This window comes from Telopea speciosissima, chromosome 10 (genome assembly GCF_018873765.1).
Source record: "Telopea speciosissima isolate NSW1024214 ecotype Mountain lineage chromosome 10, Tspe_v1, whole genome shotgun sequence".
NCBI lineage: Eukaryota > Viridiplantae > Streptophyta > Magnoliopsida > Proteales > Proteaceae > Telopea > Telopea speciosissima.
This window is the reverse complement of record NC_057925.1, coordinates 22,673,947-22,694,456: the sequence shown is the minus strand read 5'-3', so window position 1 is coordinate 22,694,456 and position 20,510 is coordinate 22,673,947. Positions and strand designations below refer to the sequence as shown.

Genomic DNA, 20,510 nt, shown 5'->3' with positions numbered 1-20,510 from the left:
ATTAGCCCTCCTTTGGGGTTCCTTAGAAGGTTTGGAACTCTCCATCAGATGTATATGATGTTGAACAATGGAGGGGCTAATACCTTTGATGTCAGACATGGTCCAACTTATGGTCCTTTAGAAGCTTAATCAACTCTTCTTCCTAAATAGAACTCAAATCAGAAGCAATAATAACAGGAAGAGTATGATCATGTCCTAAGAAGGCATACTTGAGGTTGGAGGGCAATGCCTTCAACTCTAATGTGGGGGGCTCAATAATAGAAGAGTTGGGAATGGAAGTGGATAGGGGTCCAAGGGGCTCCAAAGGTGGTTGGATGCTCTAGACCTCAGATAAGGGGGTATCATCAACACCCTCCAATTCCTATATACATTCTTGAAATCCCGAATCAAAATCAATCTCAAAGAACGTATTAATATCATGGGGAAATCCTTGAAGCATATGCACCTCGTCATCCATATCAGGCTGCTTACCCAACCTAAACACATTGAAGTCAACAGAAATATTGTCAAAAGATAATTTCATGAGACCATTCCTACAATTGATTAAAGCATTACTGGTAGCTAGGAATGGTCTACCCAATATGATTGGGATTTGGTCCTTGAAGTTGGTAGTGGGTTGGGTATCTAAAACAATAAAATCCACAGGAAAAATAAATTCCCCAACCTTTAATAGGACATCCTCAATCATTCCCTTAGGAACTTTAATCGATCGATTTGCAAGTTGAAGAGTAATTTTGGTCGGTTTCAGTTCTCTTAATCCCAGTTGTTGGTAGACATGAAAGAGTAAGAGGTTCACACTTGCACCAAGGTCTAATAAGGCATGATCAATAGTGGTATGGCCTATAGTGGAAGAGATGGTGGGGCTTCCAGGATCCTTATGTTTAGCTGCTACTAGCTATGAGATTAGAAAACTAATGTTAGCAGCCAAAAATGTCTTTTTGGGCACATTGGTGGTCCGTTTTTGGGTACATAAGTCTTTGAGGACTTTAGCATAAGCGGGGATCTGGGCAATAGCATCCAATAAGGGGATATTCACCTGAACCTGTTTAAACACATCCAATATCTTCTCCACAGAAGGAGACTTCTTGCTAACCAACCTATTTGGGAAAGGGATAGGTGGGGTATAAATTCTTTCAGGGTTGGTCTTTTTAACTTCCTCAATAGAATCCTCTTTGGTTTCCTCAACCAAATCATCTAGTATATCTTTAGGTTCATCAGACAAACCCGGAACAGTAGGCACTTCAATGGCCTCTTTAGAAGGGGGAGAGTCAATAGGAGTATGAGATGGTAAAGATTGAGGAGCACTAGCCTGTTGATACTCACTGCCACTCCTTAAAGTATAAGCAACATTTACCTGTCTGGAGGGCCCTTGGTGCTGTTGGCTTTGTGCAACATTGGTTGGAGGAGCTTGGGTACCTTGCTGAATATAAACCTGATGCCTAGGATTTGGCTCAGGTTGGCTAGGTAACTTTCCTGTTTCCCTCTTATGCAGGATTGTGACAAGCTGGGTGAGTTGTTTTTCCATGTTATTGTGGCTTGTCATGAGAAGAGGTATCTTGTTGTCCATCTCATTCAGTCTTGTTGCCTCTTCTGTATTGGTAAACCCTAGGGGTTGCTGATAAGGTGCAAGGAGAGGAGGCCTAGCAGAATTAATAGAAGGTCCTGGATGAGGATGAGGGGGAAAGGGGTTAGGAGACATTCCTTGGCTTTGTGATGCATAGTTAGGCCTTTGGGCACCAAGCTGGCCTTAATGGTTAAGTTGGATGGGCCTGCTTGGTTCCCTTGATTCCAGGAGAAATTGGGGTGATTTCTCCATCCTGGATTGTAAGTATTACTATATGGGTTATTTTGGTAGAGAGCACTTACATTCTCAGTGCTGAAATTGCCCACCAAGGTGTTGGGGTATTCCTCAGAAAGGTGTCCAGGGGTTTGACACCAACTGCATATCGACATATGGTTGACCTGTTGACTGGATTAACTAGTATAGACTCTTTAAGAACTATGGACTCCAACCGTTTTATGAGGCTGTCAAGTTTGGCCTCCTTGGATGGCATACTCTCAATGAGATACCCCTTAGTGGTCCTTTCAGCCTCTTGGGAAGATTCCCATTCCCTAGTCTTATCAGCCAAGTTGTTTAAGAATGTCCATGCATCATTCTCCTCAGAAAAAGAAGTAAAGCCTGCTGGACACATAGATTCTACAAGTTGCTTGGTCTGATAATCAATACCCTCATAAATAATTTGGCATAGCTGGCACAAGTCAAAACCATGGTGAGGGCATTCTAAGAGGAGGTCCTTAAATCTTTCCATGAATTTAGAAAAGGACCCATGTGGTTTCTGCCTGAACTGGAGGATGTCACTTTTAAGCTTATTGGTCTTGTGAAGAGGGAAGAATTTTCTCAAAAAGACAATGGTGAACTTATCCCATGTATTAATGGAGTTTGTTAGCAATCCATAGAGCCACTTCTTGGCCTGGTCTTTCAGGGCAAAGGGTATAAACCTAAGCCTAACTGCATCATCAGTCAAATTCTGGACCTTAATTAGAAAACAGACCTCCTCAAATTCTCTAAAGAAGAGATATGCATCCTCATTAGCCATCCCATGGAAATGGGGTAGCATGCTGATGAAGTTAGTCTTGAGTTCATAGTTAGTCCCTGTAACAATAGACAGACTAATGCATGAGGGCTGTACAGCCCTGGTGGGGTAAAACCTATCCTTAAGAGTCTTGGGTTGTTGGTCACCCATGGTCAAAGGTGGTCTTCTAATAAGACGATTACTTGAATCACGAGTCCACACCTTAGCCACCTAAACAGATATGAGGTCTCCTTTAGAAAATCAAAGAAAAATAAAATACTTAAAAAAAAAAAAAAAAAAATAGAAACAAGAGGGAGCCCTAGGTAGATAGTGCATCTCTATCCCTCAAAAAGCGAAACAATGGTTCAAAAGCTGTAAGGATGCCATATAGGTTGACAGCAAGGGAACCCGTATAGTCTTCTATAGCCACCTACGTGCGACTGCAATATGGATTTTGATGTAGAATGGAGGTCTACTATACATTTATGTTTCCAACACTCTCACTATGTCGCTTTCCTGTTATCAAGAGTGGTCACCTCCAAAGATAAGTCACATGTCAATCCCACCAACCAAGTCAAGATGTAGCGTCGTAGGTAACTTAATCATATGAGGGACACCAAAAGATGGAGGGTTGAAGCATATGAAGGACTTTAGATTGGGCGCACACTATTTGAAACAGAAGAGAAACAAGAAGAGGTTTTCAAAAACTGATTTTTTTTTTTTTCAAAAAAAAGAAGAGAAAATAATAAACTAAAACACTTCGAACTACTTAAAAATCAGATAAATAAAATGGACAATAATCTCCTCGGCAACGGCGCCAAAAACTTGTTTGAGTTAAAATAAAACCACAAGCGTACAGGTCAATCATAGCTACGGGTTGAACACGAGAAGATATACGCCACTCTATTTAACTAACTTAAAAGTAATGCAAAGTGAACCAAATTAAAGTGTTAAATTAAACTAATTAAACTAATGAAAATCAATGCATCCTAGTTCATAAGCATCTAACAAAATTAAGGGATTAAATCGGCGTCCTAATACATGAGCATCTAACCTATCAAACTAAAGCGAATTGAAAGGAATAAAAATGTAGCCACACATACTAACCACATAAAAAGAAATAAGAGAATAAAAATGCATCCATAAACCACAACCATATAAAATTAAAATAAAAGAAATAGAGGGAGAAAAAGAAGAAGATAAAGAGAGATATAGGAGATGGAGAATGAGATTGAGAGTTTAGATAGTAAAACCTGGATGTGCTTGCATGAATGTAATTAAAAAGCTTGAATACTTGCATAAACTTACCATGGCCTCCTCTTCTAAATCTTCAAGTCTTGTCATCAACTTAAGAACTTAGACTAGAAGGCTTAAAACCTAAACTAGAATTAAGAAATTACAATCCAATTGAAGACTTAAATTGAAATCAAAGCATAAACTAAACCTATTATAACCATTAACTAAAAATCATAAAAGTAAACTAGAACTTAGAAAAGCAAAAAATCACAAATTAGAAGGAGAAGAAGAGAAGAAATTTCACTAAGTGAATGAGCAATTTTTACAAGAGAAGTACGGGGTATTTATAGGTGGAAGAGAGGAGAAGAGAGAAGATGGAAGTATAGGAGAAATATTCCCTAAGAAAAGAGAATATTCTCTTCTCTTTCCTCTTTTACAATGCCTTGAATCCTAAGAAAAAAGAAAAAAAAAAAAGGAAAGAAGAAGAAGAGAAGATTGTTTACATAGACCTTCTATTTCTAGAAAAATAAACTTCCAATTCTAATAAGTGCTTCCTTTTCTTTGTAGATATCTTCTCCAAGCAATAAAATCAAAGCATCTTTGGTTTTTTAACCTTTCATAGATGAGAAAATATAAATCTATCCCAAGTAGAATTCCAGAAGTGCCCTTGAGAAGTTGGAGGAGAGAGAGAGTAAGGGTGATGACTAGGATTCCTTCAAGAATAAATAAAATACCCATTCTGTCTTTCAAAAAACGTGGAGCATGGGGTGCTTATATAGGCCTCACCATTGTGTTTCTTGCGAAAAATCACCCAAAATAGATCCAAATTTCGTCCAATTCGGAGTTGGGGAGCCCAACATATCTCAAGTTGAAGTTGGACTGTCCAGAGCCTTCCAAATGGAATCTTTGGGGTACAGTAAAGTAACTTCTGATAATTACGTTAAGGCTCCTGGAATCCGAACTTCCGCTTCACTTTGTCCCCGTCCGACTGTCAATAATTATAAATAAACCCCTATACACCATTTTCGCGCGTCGTTACGGAAACGGCCATAACTTCTTCGTTTCAACTCGGAATCAAGTGTCGTTTGAACCGTTGTGAAGCTGACTCGATGGGCTATGCATCTATACTATTAACACCTTGAAAAAACTTAAAAACATCTCCTTAGTATCATCTCCTCCCTTTTCACAATAATTCACCTAAACCCTGAAAAGCACAAGAAAGCACCGAGTAACTCTGTCCAATGTGGTAAAATGTATGTTTTATGCCCTAAGATTTCACACATAAATGTCCTCATCACATACCCAATTACCCAACCCAAAGTTGGGTTTTTGGGTGAAAAACCTGGGTTTGCAAGGTTTGGTTGAATGACACTTCGAAGAGAGGTGCAAGGGTGTGCAAAGGCATCCCAAGGGACTAGAATCATGTCCCCACACAAGGGCATTGAGTCCCAAGTGGAATACAAAGCCATCCCCAACCCCAAAATCCAAAACCCTAAGCTAATAAATAGAGAAATGGAGGAGGAGAGATGGCTTACCTTCAATGGAGGCAGCAAGGACAAGGCTAGGTGAGCCTTCTTGACCTCATTCCTTCTCCTTCTTCTCCTCTTCCTTTCTTTCCTTTTCTTCTTCTCCCTCTTCCTTCTTTTCCTTTCTTTTTCTTCTTTCCTTGCCCGGATAGCAAGAGGGGAGGGAGGAGATGAGGTATAGGAGGGGAGGACAACAGCTTCCTCTCTTCTCCCTTCCCTTCTCTTCTTCTTCTTGCTTTCCTCTTCTTTCCTTTCTCTCCCACGATTTCTGATTTGAGAAAATGAAAAAGCTAAGGATCTCATGCCCTTCTTTTATGACTTGAAATGGGCCTTAGGGCCTGTTTGCCTAGGTCCTTAAACATAAGAATCCTTTTAATTCAAGTTGGGCCTTAGGACCAGTTTGGCTAAGGTCCTAAGCCCCTAGGTCCAATTAGTTAGGGTATGTTTGGCTTAATTTACGGTCCTAAATTGTATTTTAGTCTAGGGCTTGTTTGGCTCGGTCCAATTAAAAGAAAAATCATTTTTTGTTTTAGTTAAGCTTTGTGGGCCCCACGACATAGCAAAATCAACATTCAAAGGTCAAGGGTGGGATCCACCATGTCTGGGGGCATAGCCCCGAAGTCTGGGACACGGGCACGTGGGTCCCACACTAGAAAACACATAAAACCAGCATGACAGCATGGACGGATTGTCGGACGGATTCACCACCAGTGGATCCGTTCGTGGGTCCATTCCTACTATCAAGGCCAAAATCAACAGTAGAGGATGTGGGGCTTTGGCCCACATATCCAAGACTTTGAGGGGGGTTTGTATATCAAATATTTAGGGTTCAAAGCTTACCCATTGTGTGGTCCAATCGCCCATCAAGGTGTGAATTCAATCCTTGTGTTCAAGCTTTCCCTTTGACTGTTATGGTCCAAGGTTACATGTGTTGACTGTAGGCATTGTGGCGACACCCATCAGTAAAAATTCAATTTGGCCCGGGATATTAGGGTGTATTTTAGGCACGGGTGTAACATTTCCCCAACTTTATAAGAAATTTCATCCTCAAAATTTGACGTGCCTTGTAAATAACCCAGTAAAGGGTACTTCGCCCGCATTTTCACTTTTGTTTTCCAAGATGCTTCTTCTTCTTTCGAATGATTGCACCACTTCACCTTCACGTAGTGGATGGGTCGATTGCGAAGGTGTAAAATCTTACCATCCAGAATCTTCTCTGGCAGTTCCTTATAGGTCATATCTGCTGTGAGCTCCGACGGTTCCTGAGATAGAACATGGCTCGGGTTGTGAACGTACTTTCACAACACGAACACGTGGAAGACATCATGCACCATCCCAGGATGGCGGGAATGCCGACCAGTAAGCCACTGGCCCAATTCCTTGTAAGGATCTCATACGGCCCAATAAATCTTGGGCTCAACTTGCCCTTCATGCTGATCCGCATAACCCTTTCGTCTAGATTGGGCTGCCTTGATTCGCTCACAAATCAAATTCACTTTCTTATTTGTTGACTGGATCCACTCGGGATCAAGGATGCGACGTTCACCCACCTCATCCCAATAGTGGTTTGGTAACTGTTGTTATAAGTAAACTCAATGAGTGAGATGTGCTCATCCCAACTGCTTTGCATATTAATGGCGCAGGCCTGAAGCATATCTTCTAAAGTCTGAATGGTTCTCTCTGATTGTCCGTTTGTCTGAGGGTGGAAGACCATACTAAAACTCAACACGGTACCCATTGCTTTCTGAAACCCACTCTAGAGCTTTGATGGAAATCTGGGATCACGGTCAGAGATGATACCAACTGGTACTCCATGCAGTCAAACCACATTACCAATATACAAGCAAACTAGCTTGTCCATCGAGTAAGTGATCCTCATAGGGATGAAATGAGCTGTCTTCATCAATCTATCAACTACCACCCATATGGCATCAACGCCTCTAGGTGTACGGGGTAACCCAATGACAAAGTCCATGGTAATATACTCCCACTTCCACTCCGGAATGGGTAACGACTGTAAAAGGCCATGAGGTCACTGCCTATCCGCCTTCACCTGCTGACATGTGAGACATTTTGCCACAAATTCAGCTAAATCTCTCTTCATCCCACTCCACCAATAGCGCTCTTTCAAGTCTCTGTAGCTACCTGGGTGAATTGGATAAAGAGAGTTATGGGCTTCAGATAACACCCCCTTCCTTAACTGAGCATCACTAGGTACGCACAACCGATCTCTAAACATGAGAACACCATTCTCAGTCAAAGTGAAGTCCTGTTCTTATTGTGCATCTTCTTTGATTGCCTCACTTATTCCTTGAAACTCCTCAACGAAAATCGGGGCCGACTTGATCTTTTCCACTAGTGTCAACTGTACTGATAAGGCTGCCATAGACAAGGTAACACCCTCTACCAGCAACTCCAGGTTCGATTTTTTTGTAGTGATATAACTCTTTTGTCTGATTTGAGTTGCCTGGACTCAGGTTTCTAGCAACATTCACCTCTAATGATGTAGTTTAAGACGATCCTGGGACCTATGGGTTATAGGTCAACATACATAAGAGCCCAAGAGGTTCGATCTTTGGACACAACCATAAGGAAACAAAAGGTCCAACTAACCCTCTGGATCATGCCCAATGTCATACTTCCATTATTTGGGTTGCAAGGTTAGATTTGTACTACTTTCTTACAAGGCTTTTGTTCTAAAAACTTTCACTTCCGGTTCTCCAATACCTAACTCAACTTTAGAATGAATTGGAATATTGATGGAACCCCTGCTGTTCGCTCCCAATAACGGAGGGGACATTCGGTGACCCATTACTCCACTCATACATATTATTGAGTAAAGTTTTGTCAAATCCTTCAGTTCTTGTTTCCATTTTCAACCTCGAAAGAACTAACTATGCCAACACATTAAACAAAACACTCACCAAAGCAAAACATCGACTACACTACTCACTCGCAACCTCAGAAAAACATGCACAGAAAGAAAGAAAGAAAGAAAAACTAATAATAATAATAATAATAATAACATATAAGCAAATAAGCCAACTAACACATAATTAATTAAACTTTGTGCTAAACAAGTGAGGGAGCACAAATACAAGCATGAATAGGTACGGTGAGTCATGTGATATACCTGCCATCATGACTGGGTTTATCCTTGTGGGTAGCTCCTAGACTTATGACCCAGCTGATTATAGTTGTGGTAGCAAATGGTCGGTCGGGATCGCACGTATGGTGTATTCATAGGCTCGCCTTGCGAACAACTCCTGGACATGTGCCCTAACTGGTGACAGGTGTAGCAACGGATGTTTGGTCCATACGGCGACGGTGTCACTATGGGTGGGGGTGACTGAAACTTCTGGGTCACTTTTGGTGTGCTGCTCTGTATTGAAGTTGAGCCGAGGTATTGCCTCTCCTGTGCCTCGCTTGGTCCCCTAGAATTTGGGAACGCCACTAGCCTCTAACGTACCATCTTGAGAGCACGGTAGTTCTCTCGCTGTTTGTCCTCAATCACTTTGGCAACCTGGACCACTTCTGCATAAGAGGGGAGATTGTGTAACACCACAGATGTGATAATACTAGGTCTCAGCCCCTTCTCAAATTTCTTGGCCTTGACGACATCAGGCTTCATATGCACGGGAGCAAAATAGAAGAGCTCTTAAAAAATCTACTAGTGTTCAAGGACTGACTTGGGTCCCTAGGTCAGGCTCATGAACTCAACCTCCTTCTAATTGTAAAAGCTCTGAGGAAAGTAGTTTCCCAGGAAGGTATTCATGAACTGACCCCATGTAGGATTGGGATGCAGTTGCCTGAAGTTATCTTTAGTGGACTGCCACCAAGAATCAACCTCGCCTCTAAATTGGAAGACAGCACACCTGATCTTATCTTCATCTGCACATTGAAGTACCTTGAAGATTCTCTCCATGTCCCTTATCCATTGTGCCGCATAGAAGAGATCAGTGGTCTCCTTTGTAAAAGTGGAGGGGTTAAGTTTCTGGAACCTTTCAGTCAACTTTGAGGCATCAACCTACTCAGGTGCTAGAGGTATTGGTTGCCTTTCTCTCTCTTGCACAACAGTCAATAATTGAGTACCCTAGGCCTGCATGAATGCCCGATTCTCTTATTGCATATTTCGCAGTAAGTCTCCCAATACCGTTGCCTCGTCTAGATTGGCTTGGGCAATAGGGACATCCGATCGAGTTGTGTCTGAAGGGTCACCATGATGTTCTCTCAGAGGAGACAGACTCCTACTTGATCAGGTGTGAGCCATAGAAAAATCCTGTCAAAGGACTTGCACCAATAAACAAAGGCAGTAAACAAACATAATAGATATCACAGGTTGTAGCATACATAGAAGAAGTACCTATGCAGCGGAGTGGTGGTGTCACTCAGGCTCCAGTTTATACTAATGTTTTATGCTCTTTTCTTTATGTATTTCTTTGTTTCTAACAAAGTTTTAGTTGTACTTTTCTTGCTATCCTTATTATAAGTTTGCACTCAAAGTAGTAAAACCTAAGGTTGTTGTTGTAATGTAATCAAGAACATCATTGCATGCAAGGTGTAGTTTTATGCATATTGTTCCAATTATCTTTACTATTGTTTAAGTTTGTTGTTAAGACTTTAAGTATAAACCAGTGCACCTAAGGTTCAGCTGGACTGTTAGTTAAGCGAGAGCATGAATGCTCTGATACCATGTTTGTCACACCCCCATCTCTACAAGGGATAAAATACTATAAAAGGGGTATGACTAGGATGCTTTCCAACATCCTAACCACTACGAGGATCTCGATGTAGTGGCTTACCTCATAGTCACACAAACGAGAATCAGAACTAATATCAAAACACCAAAAGACTTGTAATAAATACTGCTAATTCTCATTTAGGGAAAATAGCTACAGTAATATTACATACACAAAGATTATCTTTGAGTAACACACTTAATCTAAAAGTTATTATATTAAATGATGATTTAAAATACATGGAAAAGAGAACATTACATCAAAATGCAGTAACACATGCAGCATGAAATAAAGAAAACATTTAAAGTATCAACATCCATAATCCAGCTTTTGCATCCGCATCGACCAAGTCCTCCATTGCACCTTGATATAGTACTACCTGCAACACATTCTAAAAAGGAGGGTTCCCCGAGGGGTGAGCTCCAGTAGCCTAATGAGCAAGAAATTGAACCACACACACACAACAAATATGGGACTACAAGCCGAACCTAATGAGCGAACATCTTTAACGTCCCATACCACCAATGATGACTTGCACATCAAATCCAATTTATAGTCATGCAACATACACAATAGTACGATATGTAACATGAATAATGATGAATGATGTTGTTGATGATGATGAGATGAAATGTATGCGTGAATGCTATGCTGTGTAGAGTAATGGAACTGTATCCCTGGTACCAGAACTTACCCTCGTTTCCCAATGATACAACACCATTAATCTACGACATAGTAGAGCCATATCCCTGGTACCAGAACTTATCCTCGATCCCCACCAATATGACCCTAACTATGTCAGTGGAATCCTACTGGTCTCGGAATACACCATCGGTCTCCCAGCAAACCTCTGTTAATCCCAACTATGGTATTGGAACACACCCTCAATCCCTGGGCTGGTTTATCAATAAGGCGATCACGGTGTAGGAACTCACACATCTACCACCCGTGTCCCTTTTAACACAATTACAAACCCAATATGCAAATTGGTATATGAATCTATCCTATCGAGAGGTATTTCGGGCACATGACAGGCCAAATATAATACATGATAAGAGACATTAAACAACCACATTATCATTTCATCCATTTCCAACACAATCACAACGTATAGCCATCAACTAACATACACATGAACATAATCATAGGTAAATAATGCAAATATGCATTATGCATGAAGTATAACAAGTAACTTAATTGTAACAAAATATAGTATTTAAACATAGAATCACTCAATGATCAAACAAAGTCCAACCCCCACTCACCAATGATTCGTGTAATGTTCGGGGTGTCTATTAGTGTTTACTTTGGTACACGCTCTCCCGTACGAGCTTGACAGCCTAAAGGTATGAGAGCAAGTGTTAGAATATGTGTGGAGGGATCCCATTAGGAGTCCCCAAGTGTTACTATTGTGTATAGAAAAACACAATACGAACGGACTAAGGAGTGGAGGCAACAGTCTAGGTCCATTCCTAGATCTGTTCAGGCTTGAACAAGAAATTCTTAAGTCTCTCTCTTCCAATCTTCACCATTAAAGGTATTGGGACCATAGGATTCCAAAAGGATCACTTCAAGGTCTAACAAGACTACCATGGCCTAGCCTAGGCATTAGTCTTGGGGATTCAAGGGTTTGGAATCACCTTAGGGCTTATCCATTTCTAGGTTGAGGTCACAGGTCCCATAGGACAGTAAGGGGGGTTTTGAGGGCATCAAGGGTAGACCTTGGCATCACAATAGGTCATTTAATTGGTACACTTAGAGGTCAATTTAGGTGATAATTAACTCCCAATAATATTTATCAAGCCTTACACAAGCAGCCACGATGTGGCGAAGTCACTGGATTACAAGCATGTTCTAAAGTTGCTGTTAAAATATATCATCTAGGTTTGGGCCCACTTTTGAGGGTCTTTTGTTTGTATTGGGTCAATATATCCCTTTGAGTTTATTTTACAACACAACTTGAATCACATCGATATGATATGTATAAACAAAGTTATGGCCAAAACACTGAGCAGCAGTCAAGCTGTCAACTGCGAACGGATTCACAAACGGATCCACTTGTGTGAATCCGTCCGTTCATCCATTTGAACCCTGAGACACACCCGAGAGGGACGTATCCACGGACGGAGGCATGATGGTGAGTCCATTGTTGGGTCCGTTTGCAGCAAAAATGAGTTTTCAACTCCGAATCTCCTCCAAATCGATCCCCAAGGCCACCAATGGCTTCAAAGGCTTGTAGGGATGGTTCCTAAAGTTCATTAGGGTCCTAATAACCCTAATGACATAATTTATTAAGCCATATATGATCCATAACCAATTACCCAACTCAAACTTGGGTTTTTGGGTGAAAAACCTAGGTTTGCAAGGTTTGGTTGAATGGCACTTCAAAGAGAGATGCAAGGGTGTGCAAATGCATCCTAAGGGACTAGAATCATGTCTCCCACACAAGGGAATTGAGTCCCAAGTGGAATACAAGGTCATCCCCAACCCCAAAATCCAAAATCCTAAGCTAATAAACAGAGAAATGGAGGAGGAGAGATGGCTTTCCTTTCTTTCCTTTTCTTCTTCCTTTCTTTCCTTTTCTTCTTCTCCCTCTTCCTTCTTTTCCTTCCTTTTTCTTCTTTCCTTGCCCGGACAGCAGGAGGGGAGGGAGGAGATGAGGTATAGGAGGGGAGGACAGCAACTTCCTCTCTTCTCCCTTCCCTTCTCTTCTTCTTCTTCCTCTCCTTCCTTCTTCTTCTTCTTCTTCTTTCTTTCCTCTTTCTTTCCTTTCTCTCCCACGGTTTTTGATTTGGGAAAATGAAAGAGCTAAGGAGCTAATGCCCTTCTTTTATGTTTTGAAATTGGCCTTAGGGCCTATTTGCCTAGGTCCTTAAACTTAAGAATCCATTTAATTCAAGTTGGGCCTTAGGACCAGTTTGGCTAAGGTCCTAAGCCCCTAGGTCCAATTAGTTAGGGTATGTTTGGCTTAGTTTAAGGCCCTAAAATGTATTTTTGTCTAGGGCTTGTTTGGCTCGGTCCAATTAAAAGAAAAATCATTATTTATTTTAGTTATGCCTTATGGGCCCCACGACATAGCAAAATCAACATTCAAAGGTCAAGAGTGTGGTCCTCCATGTCCGGGGGCATAGCCCCGTGGTTCTGGACACAGGCACGTGGATCCCACATGAGAAAACACATAAAACCAACATGACAGCATGGACGAATTATCGGACGGATTCACCAGCAGTGGATCCATTCCTGCTGTCAAGGCCAAAATCAATAGTAGGGGATATGGGGCTTTGGTCCACATATTCAGGACTTCGAGGGGGGGTTTGTATATCAAACATTTAGGGTTTAAAGCTTACCCATTGTGTGGTCCAATCGCCCATCAAGGTGTGAATACAATCCTTGTGTTCGAGCTTTCCCTTTGACTGTTACGGTCCAAGGTCACATGTGTTGACCGTTGGCATCATGGCGACACCCGTTAGTAAAAATTCAATTTGGCCTGAGATATTAGGGTGTATTTTGGGCACGGATGTAACAAAGGGCTCGGCACGATGCGATTTTCTTTTCTTCGGGACAAGCTGAAGATTAGATCTCTCGAATCTTCATCTTGAGGGGGTGTATCAGTCATAACAACCTTCCATCTTAGTTCTTTCCATTATTGCATGCAATCCCATGCAATCCTACCTTTCCATTATTGTATGCAATCCTTGTGATCTCTATAATCTCTCTCAATCATATCTCTCTCTATATGGTAATATTGATTGAGTTTCCAACTTGTGGATTCCTCTCACCTTCACCTATATATACACAATCTTGTAATCTCTCAAAGCTTAAGGCAATAATATTATTTCATATCTTAATACTTCGCCATCAAAATCTTATAGCAAGATATTGTTGGGAAATCAGGTTACCTGAATGCGCAGCAGAATCAAATTGGTTATTTACCTTTGCATTCAAGTTTGAGATCTCTTCCCATAACAACAATTAAATGAGAAACATAGGTTACCTGAGAACTGCAAGTGTAGTTCCTCCTCCAAATAATAGTTCTTCCACACTCGAGCAACCATGGGATTTGAAGAAGATCAACTCTTTTCAAGAAGATGAACTCTTGAATCTCCAAATCAAAGCGAGCGAATGCAATTATTCACCAATGATTTAGGGTTTTAAAAACCATAACCACACAAGCACAACTCACAAAGAGAGCAAGAGAGTGGGGAGATAGAAAATTCAGCCAGGGGGGACTACACAAGTTCAGCTATGCCACATAGTTCCCCCTCCCTTTCTATTGTGCTTTTATAATCACAACCCCTTAGGTGTTCACCCAGATTTCTTGTGCCATGGGGCACCTTAGGAAGATACGGTTTAGATCCGAAACACTGTCAATTCATCTGGAACAGTATGGATATATGTGGAGACCCCAGCTCGAAAGGAGGACAACAATAGGGATGCGACCATGTAAAAATTTCCATGAAAAGATTTGAACTTTTGGAGCGGTTGGGGTGTGCCATAACTTTAACGTAACTGGGTAAGGGTGAGGAGCATCTATCTTGTATGGCTAGGAGCTAGATATATTTATCTACCCTCAGAAATAAAGGTATAAGAATAGATTAGTATCCGTTTTTATTTTTTATTTTTTTTTTTTATTTTTTATTTGTAAAGGAATAGATAGTATCTATTGAGCAATATCTAGGGGCCACCAGTAATGAACCAGCTCCGAATTTGAAGTCTTGGAGAGACGATCAATAAGAAGCTCAACAGATTGGGGTGCTTGCGGATGAAGGGGAAAAGGGGCAGCGAGAGGATGCAAATTGGGTATCCAAAAATCTATTCAGGGGTTTATGGATTGACCATCTCCAACTTGAAAAAACAAACCCCCTTTGAGCAGAGCAAGAGCTCCCATAATGGATTTTCATCCCAAGAAGCGCTTGCTGGGATGGAAGCATGAAGATGATCTGAATGGGGGAAATACTTATGTTTCATTATCTTACCCATAACAAATTGTTAGGGACCAATAGCTCCCAAGCTTTCTTTGCAAGCAAAGCTTGATTCATTGGGTCAGATAATGTTTAGGCTACCACATCTTTTGGGTTGACAAATTGTAGTCCAGCTGACTGTAGGAATGTTACATCTATCCTCTTTGGACCAAAACAACTTCCTGCTAATGGAATCAAGCTCTTGATGGATAACTGCAGGAAGGCGAGGAAGACGAAAGTATGACACAAAGTGTGGAGGCATGGAAAAAAGTGTAGATTGGATCAAAGAAGCTTTTCCTATTGAAATTAAGTATTTAGGTTTGAAGTCTCATGTTAACCTGCTGAATCAAGTCAGAGTAATGTGATTTTCGGAGCTTGCTTTCTGTGTGGGGAATACTCAAATATATATTGACGATAGAGGTTAGGGTGATGTGGAATCTCACCTCCAACTCACATTTAGTGGATGCTGTGAAATTAGGAATATAGTGAACTTTGGTCTTTGACACATTAATATTGTTGTACCCCTTTCTCTTCTCCTCTTAAGATGGGGTCACACTAGAAAAATAAACAAAAGACAAACCCCTTACCCTCTCTTTCTCTCACCAACCCTATGCCACATTGCCACTCAAGGATTTAGTTCACCTTATTCAATTCAGCATTGGTCACTGTTGATATATGATATCGATATATGTATTACCATAAATCGGTCCTATGGATCCAAATCAACTGAAATAAAAAAAAATAAACACCTTTTATTGATAGCATCATATCGATATCCATATAAATTGACCAATATGATCGATCTGATCTGATACCAATTCCTTAATTTGTGATGCCACTCTCCTCTCTCCGTGTGCTCAAGAGGGATGTATGATCATTCTAAGATTTTGTGGCTCTTACAAAAAAAAAACCAATTTTTATGCCGCAAAAAAATTAATGAAAATGCTCACAATAGTTTTGTCATTTAAGGGAGCACTAGAGGAATCCACACCATGGTTTTATGGATCAACATCAAATCAATGGAATTGTTCAATCCATATCGGTATCAACGGTCCCTATAGGTACAACGGACGAAAATCAATCTGCGATCTAGCACACCTGAGCGTGGAAGCGGAGCGGGGATTGTTGTTGTTGGTGATGATAGAGAGTCACCACCTAGATCAAGGTCTAGGACCCACAAATGGTGTCTGCCCTTCCCAAAAAGGCATTAACTTAAGTCTGAGACTCAATGGTTGGTCTGCTCTAGATCTCTAGGGTAAATGTCAAGTAATGGGCTGGAAAGGTACTAGGAACCCAACAACCGCTCGGCCAACAGCAGGTCTTCCTAGACAAAACTCTATTGTATATTGTTGTGTTATATGTATTATGCACCCTAATTAATCTAGTTAATGTGATTTACCTAAGTTAGAAAACCTGGTCAACAACATGGTCAACTTTACAAAATTTTAAAGACCCTAGGAAAATGGTAATATCATGGAGAATATTGATAAACAAAATGCCTTAGGGGTCAAAATGACCAAAGTTACAAAAATGCCCCAGGAGGGTAAAAATGTAAATATCAATGAAAAACTCATGAAAATGCAAACTTATGCTTAAGATATGTTTATGAATGTTAAAACATGCAAAGGAAGTGACAGGAACCTTTCCGGGCCCTAAACATGATTCGATTGCAAAATGACCAAAATAACCCTAAAGGGCAAAATGGTAAAAATGCTAGGGCAAGAACTTTTAAGTCATCCCAAGCATTTTATATGTCATTAAACATCCTGAAATTACTAAACATTCCAAATAAGGCTATTGGAGGGTTACTTTAGGCTTGCACTTGGTAAATTACCAAAATACCCCCGAAAGCAAGAATGACTCTTTATGCATGATTTTTTTTTTGGTAAACTCTTTATGCATGATTACAACACATGATATGCATGTATGCACATGAAATCTTTCTAAAACAACTTAAAACAATATGTATTGCATAAAAACATTATTTTTGTATTTTCTCATTTTTTGCAACAAATCAAAAAATTACATCCATGTCCAAAGAGGGGAGGGGAAGCATGTATGGCATGATATGAGCATGTAGGTCAGTGGATAATGCATCTTAAAGGTGGAACATATGAAATTTGTACTATATAATTTCCCAACTAATTTTACTCATTAATTATATTTATTATATTTTCTGTAATGCCAAAAATGACAAAAAAGAGAAAAATGTGAAAGACAATGCTATTTTGGTCCAAACCAAAGAAGGTCCCTGCTTTTCAAATCATGGCCTTTTCATGCATCATAGTAGACAAATCTAAATCTTCTTCCACAAGTTCAAGTTGCACACAATTTTAAAACACTCACAGGGGAAAAAATGTCACAAAAGCATGATTTGGAGCTCGGGAAAATTAATTGACATCAAACACAGTGGAAAACATCTTCCCTAAAATTTTCAGAATTTTATCACTCTTGTGATATTTTTGAAGATATTTTAACTAAAAACAGCCTCTTTTAGCTAAAGAAAATCAAAGAAAATACATAAAATAAATACAAAATATAGAAAACTAATCTTGAAGCGTGGAAGTGTCTGAGCTCAGTTTAAATATCCTTTTATGGCCGAAATTGGTGCTAGAAAGCGCCGAAAGCCTCTCCATGTGTGGTTGCTCTGAATGGCAAGAGTGGTGAACAAGGGGTATTTGTGGAATTTTTTATGGCTATTGGAACATTATCTTGGGATTTTGTTAATAGGGATTGAAAGATAAGAGAACGAGCTTGACAAAGGTAATTTTTTCATGAATTTTTTGGGTGTCTTACCCTTCCAAATCGCAACCTATTTATTGGCAAAAATGTGTTTGATAAAATGTTCAAAAGAACCTTGGCATTCAATGGAAGTTGACAAGACATGGGGTTAGGGCTGGTGGGCTTGACCTGTGCGCATGGCGTGCTGGCTGGCTGTGGCCAGGTGCATGGCCATAAGCTCTGCACGTGGGCCTTAGGCCTTGTAGCTTGCTGACACCCCTAGGCTGCCAACATGTCCAGCAAGGATGGGTCAAGACTGGTTGGGCCGGGTCGGGTAAACCCGGTTGGACTCAGGTTGGACAACTTTTTTTATTTATTTAAAAAGATTCCAATTTAAAGGGTCCATATTAAAGTGTCAATATTTTTCAATCCGTGTGGCTGCTTTTGATACTCTTCATATCTCTACGAAGGGCGCAAAACTTATTTTCCATCCGTACGACTGATGTGGTCGTATTTTGCCAAAATAAGTTGTTTCACACCGATCAAGGTCCAAATGATACTAGAATTACATGAAATTTTATGTGCAAGCACAATATGATAAAATAAGGTCATCCAAATGATTTGGGTCACATCAGGTGACCCAGATACTGAGAACCATGCTAAGGGTAAAACGGTCATTTTCATAAAAGTTATCCGATTTGGCCAAAACTTTACGTGGAAGATTAATATGATTAAATAAGGTCATCCAAAGTGTTTCAGACTAAATTAGGTGGTCCGGATATCGAGAATTTGGTCTACCATTTGGGAAAGCAGGGGTAAGTCAGGCATCATGCTTTCCCGAGGAGATCATGTCAATTTACATAATGGTGAAGCTTCTCACGCATTCGTGCTTGCTGTGAAAGTGATCTTCATAATCAAGAGATGGGGCGTTCTCTCTCCCTACTTAACTAACAAGCAATGGGGACAAAGGCTCGAATCCTGTCTTTGACGGTGATCATAGCGTGTCATGCTGGGAAACTGATCGAATGTTTTCTGTCTGTGGATCCATTCAAGGTCTTAGGTGAAAGTCCTAATATCTTTACAAGGTCGAAATAGCATCACAGAAAGAGCAGCCGGAACCTACTCCCAGGTGGAATGAATGCTGCTGCTTTCGGCCCTATAAAATCGCCTAATGTTGCGCATCGGATTAGTTAGGTGCCGGGCAGGCGGGGGGTGGGGCATAGGAACCAGCAAAAGGCCTCAGAAAATGGACAAATTCCTTTTCTTATTCTTAGGAACACATACAAGATTAATCATTACACAAAGGATAATGGTAGCCCCACCATTAACTACTTCATTTATGAATTTCAAACCTCGAATTGGTCTTCATTATCTAAGCGAAGGACGTTTCCAATACCGACAGCGGCTCCCGCTGAAGCAATTGTAGCAGCTCCGGCACCTATTGATTTTGCACCTTCTAACATCTTTTTCTTACTGTAAAGAAATGATCGATAGCTAAATTAGTGTGCGAAGTTAGTAAGGATCTCTGACTCTGCGAACGTAGATCGTAGACCAACCTCAAGTGGCTGATATGAATGTTTCACAAAAGGTGCCAAAATGGAGTGAAATTTAACATGTGAGTTTAAAATGGTTAAATAAGGCTATCCTAGGGGTTTTGGCTCTATTTGGGACAGTCTAGTTACAAAAAGTTGGGTAAAGGTAAAATGATAATTTTTCGTTATCTAGTCACCACGCGAGCTAACCGGGCTTTGATCATCATCGCCAAGGCATACTTCTAAGGTGCCAAAATTTACTGTGTCTACAGAATGCCCCCTTTGACTGAGGGCATGCAGTGGACGAAAGTTTAAAAGACTTTGAAATGTACACAGGGGACTGGGTCTACTTGGTTCTATGTGGCCAATTATGCTGCCCAACTAGTTCTCTGCTATTACTTAACAATCTCTCAATATCATCAGTGATTGTTAGGGCATAAATTGTATAGCTTTTATTTGATATACTATTTGATCTTACTTTATAGCCTTTGTGAAACTTATTGGAATTTAGTTACTGAACATAATGCACAAACTAATATAAAATGACTATTTATGAGATTTATTTCCAACGGCACTTGAATGATCAATCTATGGTGGTTGATGCTGATGAGTATTCTTATATTGACATGGTTCAAGATATATACAACATAGTACTTAATCATATTGATGCAAGAAGAACTCTCAATTTTTCAATGAAATGCATACCACCAGGTAAGGGTGATGAATTGGTGGTGGTTTTTTATGGTGAAGTTGTGGAAACGTTTGAGTTGCATAAAATGTGAGTGATCAATGTAGAGGTTGATAATGTTGAATTAAGTATGTTGGATACAAGTACTTACACTATTAATAACTTGACAAGTACTTTAGTTTGTAGAAAGACTGTATCAAGGAGGCTAAGATTTGAAGGCCAAGGTATGGGTTCTACAGTAAATGTTGGTGTTGAAGCATTTAATAGTCAGACTAGTAATAATATAAGAGTGCCAAAACAAACAATCAGGAGGGGTGGTGATATAGTACAAGGGAGTAACAAGGCAGAAGCAAGTAGCAGTAATGTTATGTATAGTGATGAAACTGTTCAAATATCTGATGAGTCAGATGGTCAGATGAATCAGATGATGAGGACTGGGAAAACAATTGAATGAAGGAAAGGATAAATATAACAATGATGGAATGACAGTGATAGTGGCTATAATGAAGAAGAAAAAGAGTTCAGTGATGAGGA

At 40.3% G+C, this 20,510-nt stretch overlaps 1 long non-coding RNA gene across 1 annotated transcript; it reads left to right on the top strand.

The window, feature by feature from the left end:
- The first annotated feature begins 396 nt into the window (after positions 1 to 396).
- Positions 397 to 19,228, top strand: LOC122644256. Its single transcript, XR_006330261.1, has 3 exons — positions 397 to 407; positions 4,727 to 4,730; positions 19,139 to 19,228. It is a non-coding gene; the product is annotated as an uncharacterized LOC122644256 (long non-coding RNA).
- The last annotated feature ends 1,282 nt before the right edge of the window (positions 19,229 to 20,510 follow it).